This window comes from Cervus canadensis, chromosome 10, assembly GCF_019320065.1.
Source record: "Cervus canadensis isolate Bull #8, Minnesota chromosome 10, ASM1932006v1, whole genome shotgun sequence".
NCBI classification, from domain to species: domain Eukaryota; kingdom Metazoa; phylum Chordata; class Mammalia; order Artiodactyla; family Cervidae; genus Cervus; species Cervus canadensis.
The window spans coordinates 36,123,840-36,138,583 of NC_057395.1; the positions used below are offsets into that span (position 1 = coordinate 36,123,840).

A 14,744-nucleotide genomic window follows, 5' to 3' on the forward strand; every position below is an offset into this window, starting at 1 on the left:
CCAGTAGCACTTTGTACCATTTTTAGCATTTACTGTGTCTGCCTTGATGTGGAGTTATTCATGTTCGTCTGTCTCTGGTGGTTTGTGGGTTTCCTGAGGATGGGAGCTTTATCTTACTCAACTTCACCTCTCCCTGCTCTCCATGATGTAGTACTGCATAGGGCTTGATTGGTGGGTAGACTTTAAATGATCCAGTGTAAATCAGGCTTAAATATATTATTTTCCAGAACTTTTAGGAGATTGACATAAAAACATAGGAAGAAAATGTGTTATACCTCCTAGTTTAGAAGTCTTTGAGCATAGCTTGAAATTTTTATTTTAGGTTCTTAAATTATACATAAGTATCAGTTTTATAGAACTAAATATAACTCTTAACGATCTTTAGGTACAGTCACCTAATTAGCTTCTGTAAGCTACCTATCAATTCTTTCAGTTTCATACTTCCATTACATTTGTTTTCAGATAAAGATGAATGCCATGTCTCAGCCAACACTGAAAACGTGAAGTTTAGAAGACGTTTGCTAAGTCGAGTCAACTCACGTAAGTCCGCTCACATTGCTCAGCACCAGCTTAAGACTGATTTAAAATGTGAAGGATTAAGTTCACCACCTTTGATGATTTCTCAAGGCTCAATTGTTCACAGTATCTTATAGTTCCCTTGTATATTGAATCGCTGGTTTTGGAAGATATTGGAGAGATGATTACTCGCTAAATCTCATGTGCTTGTTGAAAATATAATGTTTAAACTCAAGGTATTACTTTAAAAATGAGAGTAGCACCTCACGACCATCCTTTATTTATTGATACCATCTAGGTATCAATTCCCAACTATGGGCCAAACTTAGTGTTTCTAAAATGGTTTTCCATTGTAGCAAATATATTTTTAGTTTCTTAAGTCTGGCTTTTCTGACTATGTTCTTGATCATTAAAGGGAGATATTTAGTAATTATCACTGGAACCTGAAATACATAGCTATTTATCCAAAAATAGCTTTGAGGTGTCGTCTTAACCAATCCCAACTATTACAATTACCTCCTCATGGTCTTTGTCTTCATTCTGTTGTCTGTCGTATTTTTGCTGCCCTACAGATCTGCATGTAGAGCCACTCCAATAATTTTAAAACCCTTCAGTGGCTCCTCACTCACTGCTGATGGAATCCATGCCTTTGCCTGCATTCAGAGCCCTCAGTCAAGCCCCTAAAATATCCCCATCTTTAGCCAGCTGAGCTTCCTTCCTGTTCTCTGAAATCTCATTGTTGTTCTTGCCTCTGCATCTCGACTTGGACTGTTTTTGTTAGTGTTTCTCTGTAATATCCCCTGCTCCTCCCTTTCTGGTTCCTCTGCCTGTTGAAATCTTGTGCACACCTTCAAGGCTGAGCTCAGGTGTGGACTCCTCCACGAAACTTCCCCTGATCACTCCAGCTAGAAGCACAAGCTTTCCCTCTCTCTGCTGACTTCAGCCAGGATTTTGTTTTTGTCACTGTTTCAGCATATTTTACCCTGCCACTTCAGTGTGTGTGTGTTGGTATCTGTCTTATCTCCCAGGGAGGTTATGAGGACCAGAAAATCAAACATTGTGTCTAACATAGTTTTGTCTTGCACAGCATTCAGCATAGCCTTTAATGATGCTCAGTATTTGTTTAACAAATTAAGAATGTGCCTGGGCTTTTCTCCCATCCTCCCCTCTTACATCCTTACAGACACACATGGTCCATATTCATGGCAACTATTCGTTCTCGTCCTGTCCCCCTGGCAGACCTCCACACTGCCATCTTGTCCTGGGAAAACACTGGCCCTGGTGTAATTAGCGAGACACAGTCAGTTCCCAGCCTCAGAAATAAACTGTGGTCCCAAAGTTCATGTCCAATTCCGTTGTTTGGAATGCAGAAAACATTTTTCCACAAAAGCAGTTATAAATAGTCATTAAGTTTCTCAGTCTGCCCTTCCAAGATTGTTTAACTCATAAGTACTGATGCAGCCACCACATATCACACTGTTTGTAGAGCAGGGGATCCCCAACACGTGGGCCACTGGTCCCAGTCTGCAGCCTGTTAGGAACCAGGCCAGACAGCTGAAGGTGAGCCACGGGCAAGCTAGTGAAGCTTCATCTGTGTTTATAGCTTCTTCCCACCGCTTCTATTATTGCCTGAGCTCAGGAAAGCAAGCTCAGGGCTCCCACTGATTCTGCATTTTGGTGAGCTGTATAATTATTTCATTATATATCACAGTGTAATAATAATAGAAATAAATGTAATGTGTTTAATCACCCCAAAACCATCTGCCTGCCTCATTCTGTGGAAAAATTGTCTTCCCCCAAACCTGTCCCTGATGCTGTGAATGTTGGGGACCGCTGTTGTAGAGGACCTCTGACTCTGGATATGGAAGCATATCTCTCATGTCCTGGAAGCAAAGCAGGGACTTCTTGGGCAGCCTGAGCAGTAGGAAGTCTGAGCAGGGGCTCTGGCAGGGGCCCCCCATATTAAATACCCTCATGACAGTAGCTTTTGGGTTTCCAATATTTGCATAAGAGACATTTAGCTCTAGGTCACTGGTACTCTCATGAGCTCTGAATTGAGGGCAAGGAGGCACTTGTTCTCCTGACCCTCCCCACAGTAGGTGAGGATGGTAAATAGCACTTCAGTTTTCCTGTCACATGGGGGGGTCATTTTTAATTTGGAGGTGTGGGAGTTGACGGTATCTTTCTTGAGCTTGGCGTGATTTGTTTTATAAACCTATTACACCACTTCACCCTCATTAGTGTGATCTCTTTTCTCTCACAGCCTGGCAACTTATACAGTAATTTCCCCCAGTTTGCATTTAATGGAAGGAGACCATTGTCCGCTCATGGACCAAGTCTAACTCATAATCATAACCGAAGTTATGTGCAGGAGGAATATGACCTTTAGCTTAAGCATAAAGTGTTTAATAACCACCCACACATGCAATAACATAACCCCAGTTCTGCGGGATTCTGCCAACAGCCAGAGTCACATATACCATACTTACTGGCACATAATTCTCCAGCATCTCATTGAAATTTGAAGCAGTAGTCTAAATTATGCTATGCACTTTAATATTTTTAGCACTGAATTTGATAGTTGCTTCATTTTTCTGGTAGCAGACCCATGCCTGCTTCCTGACAGGAGCAGCTATCCTTGCTCTGAGTTTATGCTCATCTCCTGCCCATTTCTGCAGCCCCCAACCTCCTCTCCGGGCCCATCCCCTGCTGGTGTCGGTCTATGAGCACCCCCACCCCATCCTCACCCAGGGGAGCCAGCAGATAGGAGATGAAAGGAGTTAGAATTTTAGTTCTCCTGTGAAACGGACACACCAGGTAATCCTGGGGGCTGATGTGGGACGAGAAGGCTGCCAGGGTACCCACACTCAGGAGTCTCAAACCTGGTGTTAGTGAACACATTTCTCATCTCTTTGGTGTGCTTTAAATAATCTATGTTTGGCAACAATGGGCCTTGTTTATTAGATGACAGAGAATAAATTCAAGATAAGATGTTTTGATGTGACCTGTCCCCTTTAAAAAAGGATTCAACATCGTGGATTAAAAAAAAAAAAAGAACCACTCTCTTGGCTGCTTTGTAATAGGACTTATATGACAGCACTTTCTGCTGTGGCCTTGTTTGCCTGTGACACTCTGTGCTATGGCCTTGTTTGCCTGTGACAATTTATTGTTGTGTTATCAATATCTCCACTTTTTTAATATATAAAACTTAGGTTTTTCACTGATCATCCAAATGTTTAATCAGGTGATGAATGGTCTGCTTAGACTTGAGGGAGCCTGTAGGAGAAAGGGGAGAGAGGGGAACTAAAATCTATTGAGTACTGCTCTGTGCCATGTTCCCTATGTGTCTTTTAGGATCTTCACTCCATTTTACAATGGAGGAACTTGGGCTTGAGAAATGTTTAAAACATGAATCTGAGGTCGGAGGTCTAGTCGGTGATAAATCTGGGTTTCAATCCCAAATCTGATCGTCACACTACTTAAACAGCCTAATCCTACAATCCCATGTGCCTTCTATTTGCTGGGAAAGATCAGTAACTTGAAATTGGAGGCTGGAGGCAGATTCGGGTATAGTGAGGTTTGCCTTCCCCACTGACAACCAAAGCTACTCTCAGGTTCAGTTCCCTTATCTGTCCTGTGGGACTAAAACCCATTTTACTGACCATTTGAGATTGTTGTGAGAGTAATCTAGTGAATTTCAGTAAGATTTTATAGGTATAAAACCCCATGGAAGAATGAGAGATTTTTAATTCAAGAGAAAAACTAATAAAAACCTTAAAACATTGAATGAGATGACTTGGACAGATTTTGTGATATTTCACATCTTAACATTGCTCTACAAAGCTTCCAAAACAACATTTGTCAGTTTTATAATCCCTACCACCATGATGTGCCAAGCTACATCCCTGAATTAGGTATCTCATCCCTGATTTAGGTATCTCAGTTGCAGCAGAGAGTCCTGGCAGCATCCCAAGGACCCCTTTTCACTCATCAGAAGAGATGATTCGTTTCTGCACCATATCAAACAGGTCTGGACTCTAGTAGATACTGAAGAAATGTTTGTAGCCAGTGAGGACCTGGAAAATTCTAAGGCTATTGAATAGTCATAGATCTACCAGACTAACAGTAATGTTAATGTTCTCAGAACAATTTATATATTTGAAGTTTTTAGTAAGCCCAATACGAAAGTCACATTTTGTAAACGTGGTTTCACAGAATTGCTGTTCTAAAGTGGTTTCTGGGCACCTTTCATAGATTACAGGATGGTGAATACTGAAAGACAGCTCTGAGCTCTGAGTGGTCATCCAGTTACACTTCTTTCAAGTATACAGAGAAGAGATAAGAAATGTAGGGAACTCATTAAGTTATAAGGACAAGACTATGAGTGAAGTGTCTGTGAGCCTGGGAAGTACCAAGGTCATGTCCTAGGCTTACCCCAAACTTTTACCCCATTAAAGCCCTAAGTCTAAAGATAAATGCTTTCAGAAGACCAGCTGAGACCATTGGAAGGATGGTATTAGAACAGTGCTCAGATATGGATACAGAAGTCTTCACTCAGTCAGCCTTGGACCAGATATGTGTAGGACTCTTCTCCATCTGCCACACATCCCAAAAAGGGTCCCTCGTCCTGAGGTGCTGACTCCCACCTGACTTCTAGGGCCAACCCTGAACCTGCTTCCTAGGTGTGGTGGATGGAGGCCTCCAGAAAGGGAAAGGAAACATAGGAAGCAAAGAACAGACACACAGCAGACACTGTGGCCCAATTTGGTCCATCGCTATGGACCACATTTGGCTTGCACAGTGTTCAACATGAATAATGTTATTAACTGGTATTATTCTAACTAGTTCCAAATTGGACTTTCTGTTAACCCCTTTAATGTGCACATCCAGATTTCTGGGTTTTCTGGAAAACTGGAAGATGTGACAGCTTTAGGCCTGCCATTCGAGGTGACTGTCATCCATTAGAGCTAGTAAGGAGCTGTCTCTCTGAGATGAGTGAGAGCTTTGCAGTGCTCACAACCCACCCCCCTGCAACCCCCACCCTTCACTGTTGGTTTTCTTTAAATAGAATTAAGAGGAAAGTTAAATGTTACTCACTCTGCCATTTGTGTTAAAATTGAAAATAACAGGTTTGATAGGATAGCATGTTTCAATATATGTGAAACACTGTTGTTCTCCTAGGAGTGTTGTGTGTAACAATGTACCATAAACTGGGTGGCTTTAAACAACAGAAATTTTTCCCCTCACTGTTTTGGAGGCAAGAAACCTGAAATCAAGGTGCTGGCAGAGCCCTGCTCCTGCAAAGGCCTCTCAGGGGATCCATCTTGCCTCTTCTAGCTTCAGGTGGCACCATGCATTCCTTGCTTTGTGGCTGCATCACTCCACCCTCTACCCCCATCTTCTCATTACTGTCTTCCCTGTGTCCAGACTTTGTTCCTGTAAGGACAGCCATCATATTGTAATAGGACCTACCCTATTCCAGGACAGGACTTCCCTGTTGGCTCAGTGGTACAGAATCTGCCTGCCAATGCAGGAGACATGGGTTCGATCCCTGGGTTGGAAAGATCCCCTGGAGAAGGAAATGGCAACTCACTCTAGTATCCTTGCCTGGAAAAATTCCATGGACAGAGGAGCCTGTGGGCTACAGTCCATGGGGTCATGGGCTTATGACCTCAGCATAACATTTTGGGGAACACAGTTCAGCCCGTAACCGATGGCATGTTTCTCGGTGGAGCACAGAATAGTTGTTTAGGGCAGAGGTCCGTGGAACAGAGTACCTGGAGTCATACTTACACCTTGTTTGCTGTCTCCTCCGGGCAGTTGCTCACCCTCTCAGTGCCGCCTCTCCCTTGTCTGCAAAGTGAGGATGAGGGGACCCACCTTCCCCTACCACCTTGCAGGGTTGAAGTGAAGACAAAATGAGTTAAAACCTATGAAGCACTTGGAACAGTGCATGGCACATACTCAGTTTCAGTGAACTGAACTATTAATTATCTTCATTGTTATTTGTGTTTACTCAGACATGATTTCTATGCATACAGGGAGTTTCTGTGCCAAAAAGCTATTATTTAAGATAGCATTATGAAGCAAACCATGGAGAAGGTAGAAATAAGAGATAGAAATGCTTCATGAAAAAAAGTAAGTCAATAAAAGAGAGTGCGAGAGACTGGAATTTTAATAAGGTTTATTTTTCATACAAATGAAATAATTATAATACATTAATAATGTTTAGCCTCCTCATACTGTTGGATTACCTGCATAGCCTCTAGATGCACTTGAAACTGATAAAAGATCCAGATAGGAACTTTAGACTCAGAGGCTTAAACATTGAATGTGGGCTGGTGAGCACAGTGCCCCAGAGGTGATACTGGAGAGGTTAGTCCAGGAGGAGTACCCAGAGACACATGACTTCTAAGCATCCCACCTACTTCCTTGGAAGCATCTTATTACTGTCTCCCTGTTTCCCATAAACCCTTGCATTGAAATTATCCTGATATCCAGGCTCTAGATCAGAGATTGAGGCTGAATAATTCTTTACATATAAGCCCTACTTTTCTTCCAAAGGGAACAAATATTTTGAGATACATTATTTTGTTTTTCCACATAGCTTTTATGCAAGACAGCCATACAACTTGAAGTTTATTAAAAACTAAGAGCCCTGATAGAGAAGGTTTAAAGAGATGACAAGACTTTTTGAAATCCCTGGATGAAATTTGTTCTGCAGGTTAGGGACTATTGGGTTTGTAAAACTATAGAACATATATATATCTTTCTGCAAGGTACACTGCCCTGAAAAATGAGACTATTCAGATAAAATCAAAGTATCTTACCTAAATGGCGAAAGGGACATATGGGTATATGATTTGCAATTTTATTTTAATGAAAGAGGTTAAGCTGTTTAATTTTTGGCAAAGAAGTAGTATTGTATCATTCAACTGTTAGTAATTTGGAACACTTCAATTAAATGATGAATTCACCAGAACTTCTTCGGTTGTAAATGCAGGAAGGCCAACTCAAGCCAGCATATGAAAATCAAAGCAACTTAATTGTTTATATAACTATGGTTTCCAGAGGTGCATCTAGCATCAGGCACGGCTGCAGCCGGGAACTCAGATGATCTCAGCTGGACTCTTTCGGCTCTGCCGGTTTCTTTGTTCGTCATTCTCCAGACAGCATGTGATCAGTAAGATGACTGGCCAGCAGCAACTTGGGACTGTCATCTTCCCAGTTTAGCAGACCCAACAGAAAGAGAATTCACTGGGCCAAATGCCTCACTACCTGCCTTAAAGAAGATGCGAATCGACTCTCCTTAACCCCATGTGATGAATGATCACTGAATCCTAGCCAAGTAGAGGGGTGTGTGTGTGCCCAGGGACTGAAGGCCCCCCTTGGGGGGGTCTCCTGGAGGGAGAGAGGCTTTCTCCAAAGGAGTTCAAAGAAGGGCAATGGAAGCGAGTGCTCAGCAGACCAAAGCTGTAGTGGCCTCAGACTGACACACGGCGTGTGAAGTCATGTAAAGACTGTAGGTTCTGATTTTAAGATGGCAAACAAAGAATGTTCTGCCTTCTGTTTTTACAAAATCCATCCAAAATGAAGGAAATAAAAAATTCCAGCTCTATCTTTGATAAAATGTCGATGACGTCAGTAACCCTAATCCACTAACGTGAACAGAAAGTTGTGATGCTGTGACTTAGCAGAGGAAGGTGAAAATCTGAGCTCCCACAGAGGAGAGTAACAGGAAAGGAAACAGTTTTGCCTTGCAGAAACTTGGAGGTCCCGTGATTACAGTTATTAGGTCAGGCTGGAGGAGTAGTTAGAAACACAGAATCAGTTGAAAGTCTGTAAAAGGACCAGTTGGACATACAGGTCCTTGTCTCAACCCAGCTGGATACCCACCTTCCCCAAGGGGTGAGAGGTTTATTCTCTGGAGATGTTGAAACTTAAGAGAACCTAGGCTCGGGTAAATGGGAGCTCTGAGGGTGGGGTTACGTAGACATCTGCCTGGCACTTTGAGCACCAGGAGCCAAACTTTCAAGTCCCCATTCAGGTGCTGGGAGTTTCTCTAGAGAAGCTGACTGTTTGCCAAGAAACTCCTTACAGGGGTTCCCCACAAGGAAAGCCAGCTGGCTGCTTTTCAATAAAGAGTACCTTCAACAAGTTCAGCCCACAGACAGAGCTGCCATCTTGCTTTGCTAGTAATTTTCCACTTAAATGGAAGAGACAGTCAAAGATCAACAGATATTTGGAAATGCCTCCCATAGGAAAGCAGAAATAAAGAGCAACAGAGAACTCTTAAGACAGAACTGTAGAGACAGAAATAGGAAACTTAAGAAACGGACTGTAAGTACTGTCTCTGAAAATGTGAGATTTTCCATGGGTAACAGAGTCCTTTTTAAAAAGGAGAAGAAAGGAAAATTAAAGAACAAAAGTAACCCACAAAAATTAAGAATATGATGGCTGAAACAAATTTCTTACAGGGATTGCGTATTTAACTTAACATGCAGAGTACATCATGTGAAATGCTGGGCTGGATGAAGCACAAGCTGCAATCAAGATTGCTGGGAGAAATATCAAATAACCTCAGATATGCAGATGATACCACCCTTATGACAGAAAGCAAAGAACTAAGGAGCCTCTTGATGAAAGTGAAAGAGGAGAGTGAAAAAAGTTGGCTTAAAATTCAACATTCAGAAAACTAAGATTATGGCATCCAGTACCATCACTTCATGGCAAATAGATGGGGAAACAATGGAAACAGTTAGAGACATTCTTTTCTTGGGCTCCAAAATCATTGCAGATGGTGACTGCAGCCATGAAATTAAAAGACACTTGCTCCTTGGAAGAAAAGCTATTACCGACTTAGCATATTAAAAAGCAAAGACATTACTTTGCCAACAAAGGTCTGTCTAGTCAAGCTGTGGTTTTTCCAGTAGTCATGTTTGGATATGAGAGTTGGATTATAAAGAAAGCTGAGCACCGAAGAATTGATACTTTTGAACTATGGTATTGGAGAAGACTCTTGAGAGTCCCTTGGACTGCAAGGAGATCCAACCAGTCCATCCTAAAGGAAATCAGTTCTAAATATTCATTAGAAGGACTGATGCTGAAGCTGAAATTCCAATACTTTGGCCACCTGATGCAAAGAGCTGGCTCATTTGAAAAGACCTTGATGCTGGGAAAGATTGAAGGTGGGAGGAGAAGGGGACGACAGAGAATGAGATGGTTGGATGGCATCACCAACTTGATGGACATGAGTTTGAGCAAGCTCCGGAATGTGGTGAAGGACAGGGAGGGCTGGCGTGCTGCAGTCATGGGGTCGCAAAGAGTCAGACATGACTGAGTGACTGATCTGACTGACTGACAGGGATTGAAAGATAAATCTGAGAAAGAAATCATTAGAGACATGATCTAGAAAGTTCAGTCACTTACTTAATCCAAGAGAAAATGGGAGAAAGTTATCAGAGAAATAGTACAAGACACTCTCCCAGAATCCAGAGAAGAAAAATTGTCATATACAAAGTATTCTGCATAAGAACAAACAAGAGACTTCTCAACATCAGTACTTATATGTAAACATAAATTTTTGAAACAGTCTCTTAAGGGATAATTTTTATCATTAAAGTTGTAATACTGTGACTTAGCAAAGGAATGTGAAAATCTTCTTTGACCTGAGAGTTACTGTCAAATATCTCTAAATAATTTCCTTGGGACATTTAAAATATTCCACTTACAAATTTTCCATTATTTAAACTTACATATATCTTTTATATAATCTAAAAGTACACCTTCAAATTTGTGTTTTAGAGATTCAGGGTATTTTATGATGCTTATTCTAGTTTCTTATTGTTTTATTCACTCAACAGATAATTGAATGATCTTTTCTCAAAGCACTGTAGAGTTTATATTCCTTGTTTTGTATGGTAGTGCAGCATCTGGTCCATAGCTTTGTAGTCAGTGACAATAAATAAAACTGATTTAGAAACTCATTGGTATTAAGGTATGTGATAGCATGATCTGCAAAATGTTGGCTGTTTTTTCTTTATCCAGCATATAGTAATTTGAAGTGACAAATGTTTGGCTCTTATTTTTATACATGTATGTTGTTATCTAGTCACTAAATTGTGTCCCAACTCTTTTGCAACGCCATGGACTGTGACCTGCCAGGCTCCTCTGTCCATGGGATTTCCCAGGCAATAATACTGGAGTGGGTTGCCACTTCTTTCTCCAGGGGATCTTCCTGACCCAGGAATTGAACCTGGGTCTCCTGCTTGGCAGGCAGATTCGTTACTGAACTGTATAAGGTTATCCTTATACATGTATAACACTATATTAATTATGAGTAACAAAATATCTATGTAGAACATTGGGGTTTTTTTTTAATTTATAAAAATTGGAGGATAATTGCTTTAGACTGTAGTGTTTGTTTCTGCTTTGCAACAGTGTGAATCAGCTACGTATATACATACATCCCCTCCCTCTTGAGCTTCTCCCCCGACCCCACCCCTCAGGTCATCACAGAGCACTGAGCTGAGCTCCCTGTGCTATAGAGCAGCTTCCCACTAGCATCTGTTTTATACGTGGTGGTGTATACATGTCCATGCTACACTATTTACAATAACCAGGACATGAAAGCAACCTAAATGTCCATAGACAGATGAATGGATAAATAAGTTGTGGTACAGATATACAATGGAATACTACTCAGCCATAAAAATGAATGAAATTGGGTCACCTAGAGTCTGTAATGCAGAGTGAAGTAAGTCAGAAAGAGAAAAACAAATACAGAATATTAATTAGTTGAGAATGTAGCATGGAATATTACTTTTTTGTCTTTTATCAGTGAAGAAGACAGTCTCGAGTGTTATTTCCTTCCAGAAATTAGAAGTATCAAAAGTTGAAATTTAGCAGACATGTTTTCCACATTTTAATTAGTGTGAACTAGTTAAAAATTGTTAAAATTAATTAATATTTGAAAAATTAATATCTTTAAGATTCAATGAATATTGACTGTATAATAAAATACAGTTTTATGGTATTTTTAGATGGAAAGTTTTCTCCAAATTGCATTTTGGTTTTTAAAACATTCTGAATTTTAGTTTGTAAATATTACAAAAGAATTGAAATTGCTTTTTAAAAAAAATTTTTTTTTCTTTGTGTTCTTTTTTAAAAAAATTTATTTACTTTAATTGGAGGCTAATTACTTTACAATATTGTAGTGATTTTTGCCATACATTGACATGAATCAGCCATGGGTGTACATATGTTCCCCATCCTGAACCCCCCTCCAACTTCCCTCCCCATCCCATCCATCTGGGTCATCCCAGTGCACCAGCCCTGAGTACCCTGTCTCATGCATCAAACCTGGATTGACAATCTACAGTGTATCTCCCCTCTCTTTTTGGATTAGTTTTGAACGCCTAATGAAATGGAAGGCAAGTTTCTTTTCCCCTTAAAAAGGGCTATATTTTATTCCTTAATGTACTATAATGAGAGCAAAATAATATAGAAAAATCAAGAAATGAAAAAGTGCCAAGATCCTTCTTGCCAATATACTTTTTAGAATTGTGCTGAGTTGCTTCTGCTGTAAAAATCAGACTCTCTAGTCTATTATGGATTCTCCAGGTAATGGCATTTTATAGAGGATTTCTGTAGTTCTTTTGGCTCAGCAAGGTCAAGAATTTTAAATTAGAATTACAGAACTGGAAGGCATCCTCGTCTTCATTTTACAAATGAAGGAACTGAAGTCCAGAGGAATCATGATTTATCCAGGGTCACACACTTAATAGTGAAGGTTGGATGAGAATCATGGCCTCCTGGCAGGCAGCTCAGTGATCTTTGTAAAAGACTCTTTGGGTTTATTCTCACCACCATCACATTACGTGCAGTGTTCATAATTTATTGCATTAGACCCAAGTAGCAACTTATGAGTTTGTGTTTAATTTTCTGAAGCTAAGTGAGCATTTGGAATTAGGAATATTGACAGTGACCAAAAAAGAAAAAAAAGAAATGGCAAAAGCGTTTGGAAGATCTCTCATCTAGGGTAGAAGATATCCCTTGATTAGACTCTGGCCCTGCTCTCCAAATGGAAATCCTTTGTTCATTGTTCTCTAGGACTTGAATCTCTGTCTACAGGAAGGTTCTTTGCCCATCTTCTTCCAAGTCCACAGTTAGGTGGTCATTGGGAAATATACCCTCTTTGGGGGCTATTTGGGCATTTCTGGTAGCTCAGCTGGTAAAGAATCCTCCTGTAATGCAGGAGACCTGATTTCAATCCCTGTGTTGGGAAGATCCCCTGGAGGAGGGCCTGGCAACCCACTCCAGTATGCTTGCCTGGAGAATCTCCACGGACAGAGGAGCCTGGCGGGCTCCAGTCCACGGGGTCAAAATGAGTTGGACCTGACTGAGCGACTCAGCATGCAGCACATACTGGGGGCTATGTAACCTTTTTCCCTACTCTCTGACCATGCAATTTTGGCAGCTTGCACATTGTTTTTAGAGTCAGCCAGCGGCTTAGAGGCAAGGCTTGTGAAGTTTTGGTCCTTGTTATGCCCTCAGAAATTTAGTTGGCTTCTGATCCACCTTCTTGTAGTTGACTCCATTTGCCAGTAAGAGAGGGACTGGGTGTCCCAGTCTGGCACGGACAGTCTCAGTTTATATTAATAGCACTCATGCATGTTAAGTAATAGTGCCCTCTTCCACTCTCAAAACTATCCCGGGTTGGACAATAAATTCTGTACTGTCACTCTAGCCAAAAGAGCACACCAGAGAGTCCCACACCTAATTTACTCCTTTGCTTCCTCTCTGCAGTTCCCCCATCTCTCAGCTTACAGGGGTCCTTGGTTGGCCAGTTGAAATAGGTTTCACAGGAAGTTCATGTGCTCAACCTGATCGACAGCAAGGCTGACTTCGCTCCATTCACAATAGAAAATGTAAAAGGCCATTTTTGCACAAAGCCTTTTTCAGTCTCCTCTTTTACTGTGTATAGTCCAGAAGCAGTCAAATTTTCTAACTCTGGGAGCCTCCAGATTTCTGGATTCTCTGCTCCCTTTCAGTTTTGCTCTCAAACCTCTTATTTGTTTGTTGCCCATGCAGATTTCTTTCTTGTAAATTCTCAATAAATACAGTAAGTAATAATGTTATTCTAACGTTCTGTTTTCTGTCTCTTTTCCCTTACAGCTATAGTCTTAGTTGGGCTTCCCAGGTGGTACTAGTGGTAAAGAACTTGCCGCAATGCAGGGGATCTAAGGGACCCTGGTTCGATCCTTGGGTCGAGGGGTCAAGGAGGGCATGGCAATCAACTCCAGTATTCTTGCCTGGAGAATCTCATGGACAGAGGAGCCTGGTGGGCTATAGTCCATGGGGTCCCAAAGAGTCAGACATGACTGAAGCGACTGAGCACACATGCGTAGGCTTAGTTAGACACTTGTTCTGCCTTTGAAGCTATCTCATGCATTTTCAGAAATTGAGGTACAATAATTTACATACAGTAAATACACAGCTTTCAGTTCAATGAGTTTTGACAATTGTATACACCCATGTAAACCACCACCAAGAATAAGCTAGAGAACATTTCCATTATCCCCAATGCAAGCCGCTTTCTAGCTGTTTCACTTTGATGTGCTCCCTCTGAGGCAAAACCACTTTTATGACTTCTATCACCACGGATTCCTTTCTACAATCTAGTACTTGTATTAATATTAAAAGTTTTGTGACTGGGACTTCCCTGGTTATCCAGGGGTTAAGACTTTGCCTTTCAATGCAGGGGTTGCGAGTTTGATCTCTAGTTGGGGAGCTAAGATCCCACATGCCTCACAGCCAAAAAATCTAAACGTAAAAGAAAACAATATTGCAACAAATTCAATCAAGACTTTAAAAATGGTCCACATCAAAAAGAATTTTTTAAACAATTGATTATTTAAAAAAGGAAAATTTGTGACTGTGTGACATGACTGTTTCTATCTTTTCCTTGGTTTCTCTCTTTCCTGCTGCTGGGCCTTTAAGCAGTTCTCATCTATTTTAGATTTTTTGTTTGGCTTGCACTCCACTTAAAGGTAGCATTTTTTATGTTACTTGGGAAAAGCTAAGTGCTATAGTAAACAGACTACAAAAAACATACTAGCTTCAACCTAATTAAAATATATTTATTGCTAATGAGCAGTACACTGAACTCGTTCTTGATCAATAGGTGATGGTCTATATCTTGGACCTTTGAATCCTCCAGCAGCTGA

The 14,744-nt window shown here is 40.9% G+C and overlaps 1 protein-coding gene across 8 annotated transcripts in view; it reads left to right on the forward strand.

Annotated features, from left to right (window-relative positions):
• Nucleotides 1–14,744, forward strand: part of ZNF438 (zinc finger protein 438) — a 184,455-nt gene that overhangs the window by 89,429 nt on the left and 80,282 nt on the right. For all 8 annotated transcript variants that reach the window (XM_043479143.1, XM_043479146.1, XM_043479145.1 and 5 more), the window contains one exon: nucleotides 463–540. The gene's annotated coding sequence lies outside the window, so the exon portion shown is untranslated. The remainder of the gene's footprint in view (nucleotides 1–462; nucleotides 541–14,744) is intronic.